This window comes from Scyliorhinus torazame, chromosome 1 (genome assembly GCF_047496885.1).
Source record: "Scyliorhinus torazame isolate Kashiwa2021f chromosome 1, sScyTor2.1, whole genome shotgun sequence".
NCBI classification, from domain to species: domain Eukaryota; kingdom Metazoa; phylum Chordata; class Chondrichthyes; order Carcharhiniformes; family Scyliorhinidae; genus Scyliorhinus; species Scyliorhinus torazame.
Window position 1 is genome coordinate 127,886,048 of NC_092707.1, and position 20,915 is coordinate 127,906,962.

General features: G+C 55.1%; 1 protein-coding gene across 1 annotated transcript in view; it reads left to right on the forward strand.

The window, feature by feature from the left end:
• The window catches only part of LOC140412183 (sodium/potassium-transporting ATPase subunit beta-1-interacting protein 1-like), a 1,037,825-nt gene that overhangs the window by 741,762 nt on the left and 275,148 nt on the right, over positions 1-20,915 (forward strand). The window lies entirely within an intron of this gene.

Below are 20,915 nucleotides of genomic sequence, written 5' to 3' on the forward strand. Positions count from 1 at the left end.
CATAACACTCACACAGCACAGACTGAACACTCACACAGCACAGACTGCACACTCACACAGCACAGACTGCACACTCACACAGCACAGACAGCACACTCACACAGCATGAACTGCACATTCACACAGCACAGACTGCACACTCAAACAGCACAGACTGCACACTCACACAGCACAGACTGCACACTCACGCAGCACAGACTGCACACTCACACAGCACAGACTGCACACTCTCACAGCACAGACTGCACACTCACACAGCACAGACTGCACACTCTCACAGCACAGACTGCACACTCACACAGCACAGACTGCACACTCACACAGCACAGACTGCACACTCACACAGCACAGACTGCACACTCACACAGCACAGACTGCACACTCTCACAGCACAGACTGCACACTCGCACAGCACAGACTGCACACTCACACAGCACAGACTGCACACTCACAGAGCACAGACTGCACACTCACACAGCACAGACTGCACACTCACGCAGCACAGACTGCACACTCACACAGCACAGACTGCACACTCTCACAGCACAGACTGCACACTCACACAGCACAGACTGCACACTCACACAGCACAGACTGCACACTCACACAGCACAGACTGCACACTCTCACAGCACAGACTGCACACTCGCACAGCACAGACATAACACTCACACAGCACAGACTGCACACTCTCACAACACAGACTGCACACTCACACAGCACAGACTGCACACTCACACAGCACAGACTGCACACTCTCACAGCACAGACTGCACACTCACACAGCACAGACTGCACACTGACACAGCACAGACTGCACACTCACACAGCACAGACTGCACACTCACACAGCACAGACTGCACACTCGCACAGCATGAACTGCACATTCACACAGCACAGACTGCACACTCAAACAGCACAGACTGCACATTCACACAGCACAGACTGCACACTGACACAGCACAGACTGCACACTCACACAGCACAGACTGCACACTCACACAGCATGAACTGCACATTCACACAGCACAGACTGCACACTCAAACAGCACAGACTGCACACTCACACAGCACAGACTGCACACTGACACAGCACAGACTGCACACTGACACAGCACAGACTGCACACTCACACAGCACAGACTGCACACTCACACAGCACAGACTGCACACTGACACAGCACAGACTGCACACTGACACAGCACAGACTGCACACTCACACAGCATGAACTGCACATTCACACAGCACAGACTGCACACTCACACAGCACAGACTGCACACTCACACAGCACAGACTGCACACTCACACAGCACAGACTGCACACTCTCACAGCACAGACTGCACACCCGCACAGCACAGACTGCACACTCACACAGCACAGACTGCAGACTCTCACAGCACAGACTGCACACTCACACAGCACAGACTGCACACTCACACAGCACAGACTGCACATTCACACAGCACAGACTGCACACTCACACAGCACAGACTGCACACTCACACAGCACAGACTGCACACTCACACAGCACAGACTGCACACCCGCACAGCACAGACTGCACACTCACACAGCACAGACTGCACACTCACACAGCACAGACTGCACACTCTCACAGCACAGACTGCACACCCGCACAGCACAGACTGCACACTCGCACAGCACAGACTGCACACTCACACAGCACAGACTGCACACTCACACAGCACAGACTGCACACTCACACAGCACAGACTGCACACTCACACAGCACAGACTGCACACTCACACAGCACAGACTGCACACTCACACAGCACAGACTGCACACTCACACAGCACAGACTGCACACTCCCACAGCACAGACTGCACACTCACACAGCACAGACTGCAGACACACACAGCACAGACTGCACATTCACACAGCACAGACTGCACACTCAAACAGCACAGACTGCACACTCACACAGCACAGACTGCACACTCTCACAGCACAGACTGCACACTCACACAGCACAGACTGCACACTCACACAGCACAGACTGCACACTCTCACAGCACAGACTGCACACTCACACAGCACAGACTGCACACTCACACAGCACAGACTGCAGACACACACAGCACAGACTGCACATTCACACAGCACAGACTGCACACTCAAACAGCACAGACTGCACACTCACACAGCACAGACTGCACACTCTCACAGCACAGACTGCACACTCACACAGCACAGACTGCACACTCACACAGCACAGACTGCACACTCTCACAGCACAGACTGCACACTCACACAGCACAGACTGCACACCCGCACAGCACAGACTGCACACTCGCACAGCACAGACTGCACACTCTCACAGCACAGACTGCACACTCACACAGCACAGACTGCACACTCACACAGCACAGACTGCACACTCACACAGCACAGACTGCACACTCTCACAGCACAGACTGCACACCCGCACAGCACAGACTGCACACTCACACAGCACAGACTGCACACTCTCACAGCACAGACTGCACACTCACACAGCACAGACTGCACACTCATATAGCACAGACTGCACACTCCCACAGCACATACTGCACACTCACACAGCACAGACTGCACACTCACACAGCACAGACTGCACACTCACACAGCACAGACTGCACACTCTCACATAGCACAGACTGCACACCCGCACAGCACAGACTGCACACTCACACAGCACAGACTGCACACTCACACAGCACAGACTGCACACTCTCACAACACAGACTGCACACTCACACAGCACAGACTGCACACTCACACAGCACAGACTGCACACTCTCACAACACAGACTGCACACTCACACAGCACAGACTGCACACTCTCACAACACAGACTGCACACTCACACAGCACAGACTGCACACTCACACAGCACAGGCTGCACATTCTCACAGCACAGACTGAACACTCGCACAGCACAGACTGCACACTCACACAGCACAGACCGCACACTCACACAGCACAGACTGCACACTCACACAGCACAGACTGCACTCTCACAACACAGACTGCACACTCACACAGCACAGACTGCACACTCACACAGCACAGACTGAACACTCACACAGCACAGACTGCACACTCGCACAGCACAGACTGCACACTCTCACAGCACAGACTGCACACTCACACAGCACAGACTGCACACTCACACAGCACAGACTGCACACTCGCACAGCACAGACTGCACACTCACACAGCACAGACTGCACACTCACACAGCACAGACTGCACACTCTCACAGCACAGACTGCACACTCACACAGCACAGACTGCACACTCACACAGCATGAACTGCACACTCACACAGCACAGACTGCACACTCACACAGCACAGACTGCACACTCACACAGCACAGACTGCACACTGACACATCACAGACTGCACACTCACACAGCACAGACTGCACACTCACACAGCATGAACTGCACACTCACACAGCACAGACTGCACACTCACACAGCACAGACTGCACACTCACACAGCACAGACTGCACACTGACACATCACAGACTGCACACTCCCACAGCACAGACTGCAGACACACACAGCACAGACTGCACATTCACACAGCACAGACTGCACACTCACACAGCACAGACTGCACACTCACACAGCACAGACTGCACTCTCACACAGCACAGACTGCACACTTACACAGCACAGACTGCACACTGACACAGCACAGACGGCAGACACACACAGCACAGACTGCACACTCACACAGCATAGACTGCACACTCACACAGCACAGACTGCAGACACACACAGCACAGACTGCACACTCACACAGCATGAACTGCACATTCACACAGCACAGACTGCACACTCTCACAACACAGACTGCACACTCACACAGCATGAACTGCACATTCACACAGCACAGACTGCACACTCACACAGCACAGACTGCACACTCACACAGCACAGACTGCACACTCACACAGCACAGACTGCACACTGACACAGCTGTGGTGATACACCACTGTACCTCCCTACCATTGTACATAGTATATAATAGTTGTGCGTAACGTGGCCCTGTAATACTGTGTATTGTACTGTAACTCTGCAGAGGTTCGGTCACTGGTAGGTAACCCGACCTGGCCACGGAGAGCTCCGCCTTAGCCACTCCCCCGGGAGTCAGTATTAGAACCTCTTCTGGGACAGGCCCCATTCTGTCTGGGGTCGTCTGTGTCGGGTAAGCCTCCCTTGTAGTATATTAAAGCCTGAGTTAAAGTCTCACTTGTCTTTGTGGTTCTTGAAGCTTAGCGCATCAATTTAATATACTACAGTTATAATGGAGGCTGCTCTGAAACCCGACAAGCTCTCGCTCGACCCCCACGCTCCACGCGCGGACCACCTTTTCAACTGCTGGCTCCGGTGTTTCGAGGCCTACCTGGAAGCATCCTCTGCCTTCGCCAAAACGGACGCCGACCGACTCAATCTCCTGTGCTCACGGCTCGACTACGGGCTTTTCGACCTCATCACGGGAACAACGACCTACGCCGATGCCATCGTGAAGCTCAAAGGCCGGTATGCACGAACTGTTAATTCTATTTACGCCCGCCACCGCCTCGCCTCCCGGCACCAGCAGCCGGGTGAACCCCTATCCGTGTTTGTTCGGGACCTCCGTGCCCTCGCGCTCACCTGCAACGCGCCAGCAGTCTCCGCTGAGCAGAACACTGAGGCCCTGGCGCTTGATGCCTTTGTAGCTGGCATCGCTTCCGTCCCGATTCGCCAACTTCTTCTGGCACAAACTACCCTGACTCTGGACACGGCAGTCACTATGGCAGAGGCCCAACAGGCAGCCTACGACAATAATGCGTCCTACACGCCTGCACGAACTTCTTATGCTCCTGTCCACGCTCCATATGTGGCCGCTACCTCCCAGCAACAACCCCTGCAAGTCACGGCCCACCCAGCCACTCCAGCAGTAAAAATGCCTGGGCCCCAGTGTTACTTTTGTGGCCAGGCAAAACACCCCAGGAAACGCTGCTCTGCTAGAGATGCTACCTGTTCAGCCTGTGGCATGAAAGGCCACTTTGCAAATGTCTGCCGCTCCACTGCTGCCTCGGGGTCCAACGCCGCGGTCTGCTACTCCGGGGTGCCGCCGTCCTCCGTTCCCGGCTCGCTGTTCAACATGTGCGACGCAAGGGCGCCGCCATCTTTGATCATCCCCGGCCCAGCTCACTTCACTCCCGGTTCGCCGATCGTCACTTCCGGTTCGCCGATCGTCACTTCCGTTTCGCCGATCTTCGCTTCCGGTCCGTCGCCGATCGTCGCTTCCGGTCCGTCGCCGATCGTCGCTTCTGGTCCGTCGCCGATCGTCGCTTTCGGGTCCGCCCCGCCACCGAATTGCGTCACTTCCGGTCCACCGCCGATCGTCACTTCCGGTCCTGCGCACTGGACCGAAATGCTGCAAACAAAGGAGATGCAGCCACCAACAGCAACCTGGCTTCCAACAGCAGCCTACGACGCCTGGGCGCTGCCACCTTCTCCCACAGGCCGCTCCTCGGATCCGGCACTCTTCTCCAACAGCTCCACCATCGCATCCATCGTCCTCGACCAGGACCGACCGCATCAGCTCGTCAGATCCACCATGGAGGTTCAGGTAAATTGTTTCACTGTTACCTGCCTCTTCAACAGCGGCAGCATGGAGAGCTTCCTCCACCCGGACACCGTGCGCCACTGCTCCCTCAAGGTACTACCCACGCGCAGGCATATTTTCATGGCCTCCAACTCCCAGTCGGCTGAGTTTTCGGGCTACTGCGTCGTCACCCTCTCAGTGAACGGCGTGGTGTTCCAGGATTTCAAACTCATGGTCCTCCCTCACCTTTGCGCCCCCGCGCTCCTCGGCCTGGACTTCCAATGCCATCTGCGCAGCCTCACCTTGCGTTTTAACGGCCCCCTCCCCCCCCTCACGGTCTCCAACCCCCAGTTCTTCCCTGATTTCCCCCCGGGTCCAACCTGTAGTCTCTCCACGCTCAGGATCCCCCCCCCCTTCACTGTTTGCTAATCTCACCCCCGACTGCAAGCCCGTGGCTACTAAAAGTCGGCGTTACAGTTTCGGGGACCGCCAATTCATTCGAGCGGAGATTAAGCGCCTTCTCTCGGAAAATATCATTGCTCCCAGCACCAGCCCCTGGCGAGCCCAAGTGGTGGTAGTCAAGTCTGGTGAGAAACACCGCATGGTCATTGACTACAGTCAGACCATCAACCGGTACACGCTGCTTGATGCGTATCCCCTGCCCCGCATATCTGACATGGTCAACCAGATTGCACAGTACCGGGTGTTCTCCACCATAGACTTGAAATCCGCCTACCACCAGCTCCCTATCCGCCCGGAGGACCGTAACTTCACGGCCTTCGAGGCGGACGGCCGCCTCTACCACTTCCTTAGGGTACCCTTTGGTGTCACCAATGGAGTCTCGGTCTTCCAACGGCAGATGGACCGAATGGTGGACCAGAACAGACTGCGGGCTACCTTCCCGTATCTGGACAACGTCACCATCTGCGGCCACAACCAGCAGGACCATGACGTCAACCTCACGAAATTCCTCCAAACTGCCAAACGCCTCAACCTCACGTACAACGAGGCAAAATGTGTTTTCGGCACCACCCGCCTCGCCATACTCGGCTACGTGGTGGAGAACGGTGTCCTCGGCCCCGATCCCGACCGTCTGCGCCCCCTTCTCGAACTCCCAATTCCCACCTGCCCCAAAGAACTGAGGCGATGCCTCGGACTCTTTGCCTACTATGCCCAGTGGGTGCCCGAGTACGCTGACAAGGCCCGACCCCTCCTCCGTTCCCCCTCATTCCCCCTCCCGCCCGAGGCCTGCCAGGCCTTCCACCTCCTAAAAACCACTATCGCCAGAGCCGCCATGCATGCGGTAGACGAGTCTGCACCATTTCAAGTCGAGAGCGATGCCTCCGACTTTGCCCTGGGTGCCACCCTCAACCAGGCGGGCAGGCCCATCGCCTTCTTTTCCCGCACACTCCAAGGCCCCGAGATCAGCCACTCCTCTGTTGAGAAGGAGGCACAAGCCAGAGTGGAAGCCGTCCGGCACTGGAGGCACTACCTGGCCGGAAAACCATTTACCCTCGATACTGACCAACGATCAGTTGCGTTCATGTTCGACAACAAACAACAAGGTAAAATCAAAAATGATAAGATATTACGGTGGAGGATCGAACTCTCCACCTACAATTATACTATCTTATACCGGCCAGGTAAGCTCAATGATCCTCCTGATGCCCTGTCCCGTAGTACTTGTGCCAACGCACAGGATGACCGGCTGCGGGCACTACATCACAGCACAGACTGCACACTCACACAGCACAGACTGCACACTCACACAGCACAGACTGCACACTCTCACAGCACAGACTGCACACTCACACAGCACAGACTGCACACTCACACAGCACAGACTGCACACTCTCACAGCACAGACTGCACACTCACACAGCACAGACTGCACACTCACACAGCACAGACTGCACACTCACACAGCACAGACTGCACACTCACAGAGCACAGACTGCACACTCTCACAGCACAGACTGCACACTCTCACAGCACAGACTGCACACCCACACAGCACAGACTGCACACTCTCACAACACAGACTGCACACTCACACAGCACAGACTGCACACTCACACAGCACAGATTGCACACTCACACAGCACAGACTGCACACTCACAGCACAGACTGCACACTCACACAGCACAGACAGCACACTCACACAGCACAGACTGCACACTCACACAGCACAGACTGCACACTCACAGCACAGACTGCACACTCACACAGCACAGACAGCACACTCACACAGCACAGACTGCACACTCACACAGCACAGACTGCACACTCACACAGCACAGACTGCACACTCTCACAGCACAGACTGCACACTCACACAGCACAGACTGCACACTCCCACAGCACAGGCTGCACAATCACACAGCACAGACTGCACACTCTCACAGCACCGACTGCACACTCACACAGCACAGACTGCACACTCACACAACACAGGCTGCACACTCATACAGCACAGACAGCACACTCACACAGCACAGACTGCACACTCACACAGCACCGACTGCACACTCACACAGCACAGACTGCACACTCACACAGCACAGACTGCACACTCTCACAGCACAGACTGCACACTCACACAACACAGGCTGCACACTCATACAGCACAGACAGCACACTCACACAGCACAGACTGCACACTCACACAGCACCGACTGCACAATCACACAGCACAGACTGCACACTCTCACAGCACCGACTGCACACTCACACAGCACAGACTGCACACTCACACAACACAGGCTGCACACTCATACAGCACAGACAGCACACTCACACAGCACAGACTGCACACTCACACAGCACCGACTGCACACTCACACAGCACAGACTGCACACTCACACAACACAGGCTGCACACTCATACAGCACAGACAGCACACTCACACAGCACAGACTGCACACTCACACAGCACAGACTGCACACTCTCACAGCACAGACTGCACACTCATACAGCACAGGCTGCACACTCACACAGCACAGACTGCACACTCACATAGCACAGACTGCACACTCTCACAGCACAGACTGCACACTCACACAGCACAGACTGCAGACTCACACAGCACAGACTGCACACTCACACAGCACAGACTGCAGACTCATACAGCACAGACTGCAGACTCATACAGCACAGACTGCACACTCTCACAGCACAGACTGCACACTCACACAGCACATACTGCACACTCACACAGCACACACTGCACACTCACACAGCACAGACTGCAGACTCATACAGCACAGACTGCACACTCGCACAGCACAGACTGCACACTCGCACAGCACAGACTGCACCCTCATACAGCACAGACTGCACACTCTCACAGCACCGACTGCACACTCACACAGCACAGACTGCACACTCACACAACACAGGCTGCACACTCATACAGCACAGACTGCACACTCTCACAGCACCGACTGCACACTCACACAGCACAGACTGCACACTCACACAGCACAGACTGCACACTCACACAACACAGACTGCACACTCACACAGCACAGACTGCACACTCACACAGCACAGACTGCACACTCACACAGCACAGACTGCACACTCACACAGCACAGACTGCACACTCACACAGCACAGACTGCACACTCACACAGCACAGACTGCACACTCACACAGCACAGACTGCACACTCACACAGCACAGACTGCATACTCACACAGCACAGACTGCAGACTAACACAGCACACACTGCACACTCACACAGCACAGACTGCACACTCACACAGCACAGACTGCACACTCACACAGCACAGACAGCACACTCTCACAGCACATACTGCACACTCACACAGCACAGACTGCACACATACAGCACAGACTGCAGACACACACAACACAGACTGCACACTCACACAGCACACACTGCACACTCACACAGCACACACTGCACACTCACACAGCACACACTGCACACTCACACAGCACAGACTGCACACTCACACAGCACAGACTGCACACTCACACAGCACAGACTGCACACTCGCACAGCACAGACTGCACACGGACACAGCACAGACTGCACACTCACACAGCACAGACTGCACACTCACACAGCACAGACTGCAGACACACACAACACAGACTGCACACTCACACAACACACACTGCACACTCACACAGCACAGACTGCACACATACAGCACAGACTGCAGACACACACAACACAGACTGCACACTCGCACAGCACAGACTGCACACTCACACAGCACCAACTGCACACATACAGCACAGACTGCACACTCACACAGCACAGACTGCACACTCGCACAGCACAGACTGCACACTCACACAGCACCAACTGCACACATACAGCACAGACTGCAGACACACACAGCACAGACTGCACACTCACACAGCACAGACTGCACACTCGCACAGCACAGACTGCACACTCACACAGCACCAACTGCACACATACAGCACAGACTGCACACTCACACAGCACAGACTGCACACTCACACAGCACAGACTGCACACTCACACAGCACAGACTGCACACTCACACAGCACAGACTGCCCACTCACACAGCACAGACTGCACACTCACACAGCACAGACTGCACACTCACACAGCACAGACTGCACACTCACACAGCACAGACTGCACACTCACACAGCAGACTGCACACTCACACAGCACAGACTGCACACTCACACAGCACAGACTGCACACTCCCACAGCACAGACTGCACACTCACACAGCACAGACTGCACACTCACACAGCACAGACTGCACACTCACACAGCACAGACTGCACACTCTCACAGCACAGACTGCACACTCTCACAGCACAGACTGCACACTCTCACAGCACAGGCTGCACACTCACACAGCACAGACTGCACACTCACACAGCACAGACTGCACACTCACACAGCACAGACTGCACACTCACACAGCACAGACTGCACACTCACACAGCACAGACTGCACACTCACACAGCACAGACTGCACACTCACACAGCACAGACTGCACACTCACACAGCACAGACTGCACACTCTCACAGCACAGACTGCACACTCACACAGCACAGACTGCACACTCTCACAGCACAGACTGCACACTCTCACAGCACAGGCTGCACACTCACACAGCACAGACTGCACACTCGCACAGCACAGACTGCACACTCTCACAGCACAGACTGCACACTCACACGGCACAGACTGCACACTCACACAGCACAGACTGCACACTCACACGGCACAGACTGCACACTCACACAGCACCAACTGCACACATACAGCACAGACTGCACACTCTCACAGCACAGGCTGCACACTCAAACAGCACAGACTGCACACTCACACAGCACAGACTGCACACTCTCACAGCACAGACTGCACACTCACACAGCACAGACTGCACACTCCCACAGCACAGACTGCACACTCACACAACACAGACTGCACACTCCCACAGCACAGACTGCACACTCACACAGCACAGACTGCACACTCACACAGCACAGACTGCACACTCACACAGCACAGACTGCACACTCTCACAGCACAGACTGCACACTCACACAGCACAGACTGCACACTGTCACAGCACAGACTGCACACTCGCACAGCACAGACTGCACACTCACACAGCACAGACTGCACACTCACACAGCACACACTGCACACTCCCACAGCACAGACTGCACACTCCCACAGCACAGACTGCACACTCACACAGCACAGACTGCACACTCTCACAGCACAGACTGCACACTCGCACAGCACAGACTGCAGACTCACACAGCACAGACTGCACACTCCCACAGCACAGACTGCACACTCACACAGCACAGACTGCACACTCTCACAGCACAGACTGCACACTCGCACAGCACAGACTGCACACTCACACAGCACAGACTGCACACTCACACAGCACACACTGCACACTCCCACAGCACAGACTGCACACTCCCACAGCACAGACTGCACACTCACACAGCACAGACTGCGCACTCACACAGCACAGACTGCACACTCACACAGCACAGACTGCAGACTCACACAGCACAGACTGCAGACTCACACAGCACAGACTGCACTCTCACACAGCACAGACTGCACACTCACACAGCACAGACTGCAGACACACAGCACAGACTGCACACTCACACAGCACAGACTGCACACTCACACAGCACAGACTGCACACCCTCACAGCACAGACTGCACTCTCACACAGCACAGACTGCACACTCACACAGCACAGACTGAACACTCACACAGCACAGACTGCAGACACACAGCACAGACTGCACACTCACACAGCACAGACTGCACACTCCCACAGCACAGACTGCACACCCTCACAGCACAGACTGCACACTCACACAGCACAGACTGCACACTCACACAGCACAGGCTGCACACTCACACAGCACAGACTGCACACTCGCACAGCACAGACTGCACACTCGCACAGCACAGACTGCACACTCTCACAGCACAGACTGCACACTCACACAGCATAGACTGCAGACTCACACAGCACAGACTGCACACTCACACAGCACAGACTGCACACCCTCACAGCACAGACTGCACACTCACACAGCACAGACTGCACACTCACACAGCACAGACTGCAGACTCACACAGCACAGACTGCACACTCACACAGCACAGACTGCACACTCACACAGCACAGACTGCACACTCACACAGCACAGACTGCACACCCACACAGCACAGACTGCACACTCACACAGCACAGACTGCGCACTCACACAGCACAGACTGCACACTCACACAGCACAGACTGCACACTCACACAGCACAGACTGCACACCCACACAGCACACACTGCACACTCACACAGCACAGACTGCAGACACACAGCACAGACTGCACACTCACACACCACAGACTGCACACTCACACAGCACAGACTGCACACTCACACAGCACAGACTGCACACTCTCACAGCACAGACTGCACACTCGCACAGCACAGACTGCACACTCGCACAGCACAGACTGCACACTCACACAGCACAGACTGCACACTCCCACAGCACAGACTGCACACTCACACAGCACAGACTGCACACTCACACAGCAGACTGCACACTCTCACAGCACAGACTGCACACTCACACAGCACAGACTGCACACTCACACAGCACAGACTGCACACTCACACAGCACAGACTGCGCACTCACACAGCACAGACTGCACACTCACACAGCACAGACTGCAGACTCACACAGCACAGACTGCACACTCTCACAGCACAGACTGCACACTCACACAGCACGGACTGCACACTCACACAGCACAGACTGCACACTCATACAGCACAGACTGCACACTCACACAGCACAGACTGCGCACTCACACAGCACAGACTGCACACTCACACAGCACAGACTGCACTCACACAGCACAGACTGCACACTCACACAGCACAGACTGCACACTCACACAGCATAGACTGCACACTCACACAGCACAGACTGCGCACTCACACAGCACAGACTGCACACTCACACAGCACAGACTGCAGACTCACACAGCACAGACTGCACACTCTCACAGCACAGACTGCACACTCATACAGCATAGACTGCAGACTCACACAGCACAGACTGCACACTCACACAGCACAGACTGCACACTCACACAGCACAGACTGCGCACTCACACAGCACAGACTGCACACTCACACAGCACAGACTGCAGACTCACACAGCACAGACTGCACACTCTCACAGCACAGACTGCACACTCACACAGCACAGACTGCACACTCACACAGCACAGACTGCACACTCACACAGCACAGACTGCACACTCACACAGCACAGGCTGCACACTCACACAGCACAGACTGCACACTCACACAGCACAGACTGCACACTCTCACAGCACAGACTGCACACTCACACAGCACAGACTGCCCACTGACACAGCACAGACTGCAGACACACAACACAGACTGCACACTCACACAGCACAGATTGCACACTCTCACAGCACAGACTGCACACTCTCACAGCACAGACTGCACACTCACACAGCACAGACTGCACACTCACACAGCACAGACTGCACACCCACACAGCACAGACTGCACACTCACACAGCACAGACTGCACACTCACACAGCACAGACTGCGCACTCACACAGCACAGACTGCACACTCACACAGCACAGACTGCAGACTCACACAGCACAGACTGCACACTCACACAGCACAGACTGCACACTCGCACAGCACAGACTGCAGACTCACACAGCACAGACTGCACACTCACACAGCACAGACTGCACACTCTCACAACACAGACTGCACACTGACACAGCACAGACTGCACACTCACACAGCACAGACTGCACACCCACACAGCACACACTGCACACTCACACAGCACAGACTGCAGACACACAGCACAGACTGCACACTCACACAACACAGACTGCACACTCACACAGCACAGACTGCACACTCACACAGCACAGACTGCACACTCACACAGCACAGACTGCACACCCACACAGCACAGACTGCACACTCACACAGCACAGACTGCACACTCACACAGCACAGACTGCGCACTCACACAGCACAGACTGCACACTCACACAGCACAGACTGCAGACTCACACAGCACAGACTGCACACTCACACAGCACAGACTGCACACTCACACAGCACAGACAGCACACTCACACAGCACAGACTGCACACTCACACAGCACAGACTGCACACTCACACAGCACAGACTGCACACTCACACAGCACAGACTTCAGACTCACACAGCACAGACTGCACACTCACACAGCACAGACTGCAGACTCACACAGCACAGACTGCAGACTCACACAGCACAGACTGCACACTCGCACAGCACAGACTGCACACTCACACAGCACAGACTGCACACTCATACAGCACAGACTGCACACTCACACAGCACAGACTGCACACTCATACAGCACAGACTGCACACTCGCACAGCATAGACTGCACACTCACACAGCACAGACTGCACACTCATACAGCACAGACTGCACACTCCCACAGCACAGACTGCACACTCACTCAACACAGACTGCACACTCTCACAGCACAGACTGCACACTCTCACAGCACAGACTGCACACTCACACAGCACAGACTGCACACTCTCACAGCACAGACTGCACACTCTCACAGCACAGACTGCACACTCATACAGCACAGACTGCGCACTCACACAGCACAGACTGCACACTCACACAGCACAGACTGCACACTCACACAGCACAGACTGCACACTCACACAGCACAGACTGCACACTCATACAGCACAGACTGCGCACTCACACAGCCCAGACGGCACACTCACACAGCACAGACTGCACACTCACACAGCACAGACTGCACACTCCCACAGCACAGACTGCACACTCACACAGCACAGACTGCACACTCCCACAGCACAGACTGCACACTCGCACAGCACAGACTGCACACTCTCACAGCACAGACTGCACACTCACACAGCACAGACTGCACACTCACACAGCACAGACTGCACACTCTCACAACACAGACTGCACACTCGCACAGCACAGACTGCACACTCACACAGCACAGACTGCAGACTCTCACAACACAGACTACACACTCACACAGCACAGACTGCACACTCACACAGCACAGACTGCACACTCACACAGCACAGACTGCACACTCGCACAGCACAGACTGCACACTCTCACAACACAGACTGCACACTCGCACAGCACAGACTGCACACTCACACAACACAGACTGCACACTCACACAGCACAGACTGCACACTCACACAGCACAGACTGCACACTCACACAGCACAGACTGCACCCTCTCACAGCACAGACTGCACACTCACACAGCATGAACTGCACACTCACACAACACAGACTGCACACTCACACAGCACAGACTGCACACTCACACAGCACAGACTGCACACTCACACAGCACAGACTGCCCACTCGCACAGCACAGACTGCACACTCTCACAACACAGACTGCACACTCGCACAGCACAGACTGCAGACTCACACAGCACAGACTGCACACTCACACAGCATGAACTGCACACTCACACAACACAGACTGCACACTCACACAGCACAGACTGCACACTCACACAGCACAGACTGCACACTCACACAGCACAGACTGCCCACTCTCACATGACAGACTGCACACTCACACAGCACAGACTGCACACTCACACAGCACAGACTGCACACTCACACAGCACAGACTGCACACTCACACAGCACAGACTGCACACTCACACAGCACAGACTGCCCACTCTCACATGACAGACTGCACACTCACACAGCACAGACTGCACACTCACACAGCACAGACTGCACACTCACACAGCACAGACTGCCCACTCTCACATGACAGACTGCACACTCACACAGCACAGACTGCACACTCACACAGCACAGACTGCACACTCACACAGCACAGACTGCAGACTCACACAGCACAGACTGCACACTCACACAGCACAGACTGCACACTCACACAGCACAGACTGCACACTCACACAGCACAGACTGCACACTGACACAGCACAGACTGCACACTCACACAGCACAGACTGCACACTCACACAGCACAGACTGCACACTCTCACAGCACAGACTGCACACTCACACAGCACAGACTGCACACTCACACAGCACAGACAGCACACTCACACAGCACAGACTGCACACTCACACAGCACAGACTGCACACTCACACAGCACAGACTGCACACTCACACAGCACAGACTGCACACTCTCACAGCACAGACTGCGCACTCACACAGCACAGACAGCACACTCACACAGCACAGACTGCACACTCACACAGCACAGACTGCACACTCACACAGCACAGACTGCACACTCGCACAACACAGACTGCACACTCACACAGCACAGACTGCAGACTCTCACAGCACAGACTGCACACTCACACAGCACAGACTGCACACTCACACAGCACAGACTGCACACTCTCACAGCACAGACTGCGCACTCACACAGCACAGACAGCACACTCACACAGCACAGACTGCACACTCACACAGCACAGACAGCACACTCACACAGCACAGACTGCACACTCACACAGCACAGACTGCACACTCACACAGCACAGACTGCACACTCACACAGCACAGACTGCACACTCTCACAGCACAGACTGCGCACTCACACAGCACAGACAGCACACTCACACAGCACAGACTGCACACTCACACAGCACAGACTGCACACTCACACAGCACAGACTGCACACTCGCACAACACAGACTGCACACTCACACAGCACAGACTGCACACTCACACAGCACAGACTGCACACTCACACAGCACAGACTGCACACTCACACAGCACAGACTGCACACTCGCACAGCACAGACTGCACACTCGCACAACACAGACTGCACACTCACACAGCACAGACTGCACACTCACACAGCACAGACTGCACACTCACACAGCACAGACTGCACACTCCCACAGCACAGAATGCACACTCCCACAGCACAGACTGCACACTCGCACAGCACAGACTGCACACTCACACAGCACAGACTGCACACTCGCACAGCACAGACTGCACACTCACACAGCACAGACTGCACACTCACACAGCACAGACTGCACACTCGCACAGCACAGACTGCACACTCACACTCACACAGCACAGACTGCACACTCGCACAGCACAGACTGCACACTCGCACAGCACAGACTGCACACTCACACAGCACAGACTGCACACTCACACAGCACAGACTGCACACTCTCACAGCACAGACTGCACACTCTCACAGCACAGACTGCACACTCACACACCACAGACTGCACACTCTCACAGCACAGACTGCACACTCACACACCACAGACTGCACACTCACACAGCACAGACTGCACACTCACACAACACAGACTGCACACTCACACAGCACAGACTGCACACTCTCACAGCACAGACTGCACACTCGCACAGCACAGACTGCACACTCTCACAACACAGACTGCACACTCGCACAGCACATACTGCACACTCTCACAGCACATACTGCACACTCTCACAGCACAGACTGCACACTCACACAGCACAGACTGCACACTCACACAGCACAGACTGCACACTCTCACAGCACAGACTGCACACTCACACAGCACAGACTGCACACTCACACAGCACAGACAGCACACTCACACAGCACAGACTGCACACTCTCACAGCACAGACTGCGCACTCACACAGCACAGACTGCACACTCACACAGCACAGACTGCACACTCTCACAGCACAGACTGCACACTCACACGGCACAGACTGCACACTCACACAGCACAGACTGCACACTCACACAGCACAGACTGCACACTCACACAGCACAGACTGCACACTCACACGGCACAGACTGCACACTCACACGGCACAGACTGCACACTCACACAGCACAGACTGCACACTCACACGGCACAGACTGCACACTCACACAGCACAGACTGCACACTCACACGGCACAGACTGCACACTCACACAGCACAGACTGCACACTCACACAGCACAGACTGCACACTCTCACAGCACAGACTGCACACTCATATAGCACAGACTGCACACTCGCACAGCACAGACTGCACACTCACACAACACAGACTGCACACTCACACAGCACAGACTGCACACTCACACAGCACAGACTGCACATTCTCACAGCACAGACTGCACACTCTCACAGCACAGACTGCACACTCACACAGCACAGACTGCACACTCACACAGCACAGACTGCACACTCACACAACACAGACTGCACACTCACACAGCACAGACTGCACACTCACACAGCACAGACTGCACACTCACACAACACAGACTGCACACTCACACAGCACAGACTGCACACTCACACAACACAGACTGCACACTCACACAGCACAGACTGCACACTCACACAGCACAGACTGCACACTCACACAACACAGACTGCACACTCACACAGCACAGACTGCACACTGACACAGCACAGACAGCACACTCACACAGCACAGACTGCACAGTCACACAGCACAGACTGCACACTGACACAGCACAGACTGCACACTCACAGCACAGACTGCACACTCACACAGCACAGACTGCACACTCACACAGCACAGACTGCACACTCGCACAGCACAGACTGCACACTCGCACAGCACAGACTGCACACTCTCACAGCACAGACTGCACACTCACACAGCACAGACTGCACACTCACACAGCACAGACTGCACACTCTCACAGCACAGACTGCAGACACGCACAACACAGACTGCACACTCACAGCACAGACTGCACACACGCACAGCACAGACTGCACACTCTCACAGCACAGACTGCACACTCACACACCCAGACAGCACACTCTCACAGCACAGACTGCACACTCACACACCACAGACTGCACACTCACACAGCACAGACTGCACACTCACACAACACAGACTGCACACTCACACAGCACAGACTGCACACTCACACAGCACAGACTGCACACTCACACAGCACAGACTGCACACTCACACAGCACAGACTGCACACTCACACAGCACAGACTGCACACTCACACAGCACAGACTGCACACTCACACACCACAGACTGCACACTCACACAGCACAGACTGCACACTCACACAACACAGACTGCACACTCACACAGCACAGACTGCACACTCTCACAGAACAGACTGCACACTCTCACAGCACAGACTGCACACTCACACAGCACAGACTGCACACTCACACAACACAGACTGCACACTCACACAGCACAGACTGCACACTCACACAGCACAGACTGCACACTCACACAACACAGACTGCACACTCACACAGCACAGACTGCACACTCACACAGCACAGACAGCACACTCACACAGCACAGACTGCACAGTCACACAGCACAGACTGCACACTCGCACAGCACAGACTGCACACTCGCACAGCACAGACTGCACACTCTCACAGCACAGACTGCACACTCACACAGCACAGACTGCACACTCACACAGCACAGACTGCACACTCTCACAGCACAGACTGCAGACACGCACAACACAGACTGCACACTCACAGCACAGACTGCACACACGCACAGCACAGACTGCACACTCTCACAGCACAGACTGAACACTCACACACCCAGACTGCACACTCTCACAGCACAGACTGCACACTCACACACCACAGACTGCACACTCACACAGCACAGACTGCACACTCACACAACACAGACTGCACACTCACACAGCACAGACTGCACACTCACACAGCACAGTCTGCACACTCACACAGCACAGACTGCAGACTCACACAGCACAGACTGCACACTCACACAGCACAGACTGCACACTCTCACAGCACAGACTGCACACTCTCACAGCACAGACTGCACACTCACACAGCACAGACTGCAGACTCACACAGCACAGACTGCAGACTCCCACAGCACAGACTGCACACTCACACAGCACAGACTGCACACTCACACAGCACAGACTGCAGACTCACACAGCACAGACTGCACACTCACACAGCACAGACTGCAGACTCACACAGCACAGACTGCACACTCACACAGCACAGACTGCACACTCACACAGCACAGACTGCAGACTCACACAGCACAAACTGCCCACTCACACAGCACAGACTGCACACTCACACAGCACAGACTGCACACTCACACAGCACAGACTGCACACTCACACAGCATGAACTGCACACTCACACAGCACAGACTGCACACTCACACAGCACAGACTGCACACTCACACAGCACAGACTGCACACTCTCACAGCACAGACTGCACACTCACTCACCACAGACTGCACACTCACACAGCACAGACTGCACACTCACACAACACAGACTGCACACTCACACAGCACAGACTGCACACTCACACAACACAGACTGCACACTCATACAGAACAGACTGCACACTCATACAGCACAGACTGCACACTCACACAGCACAGACTGCACACTCGCATAGCACAGACTGCACACACGCACAGCACAGACTGCACACTCTCACAGCACAGACAGCACACTCTCACAGCACAGACTGCACACGCTCACAGCACAGACTGCACACTCCCACAACACAGACTGCACACTCTCACAACACAGACTGCACACTCACACAACACAGACTGCACACTCGCACAGCACAGACTG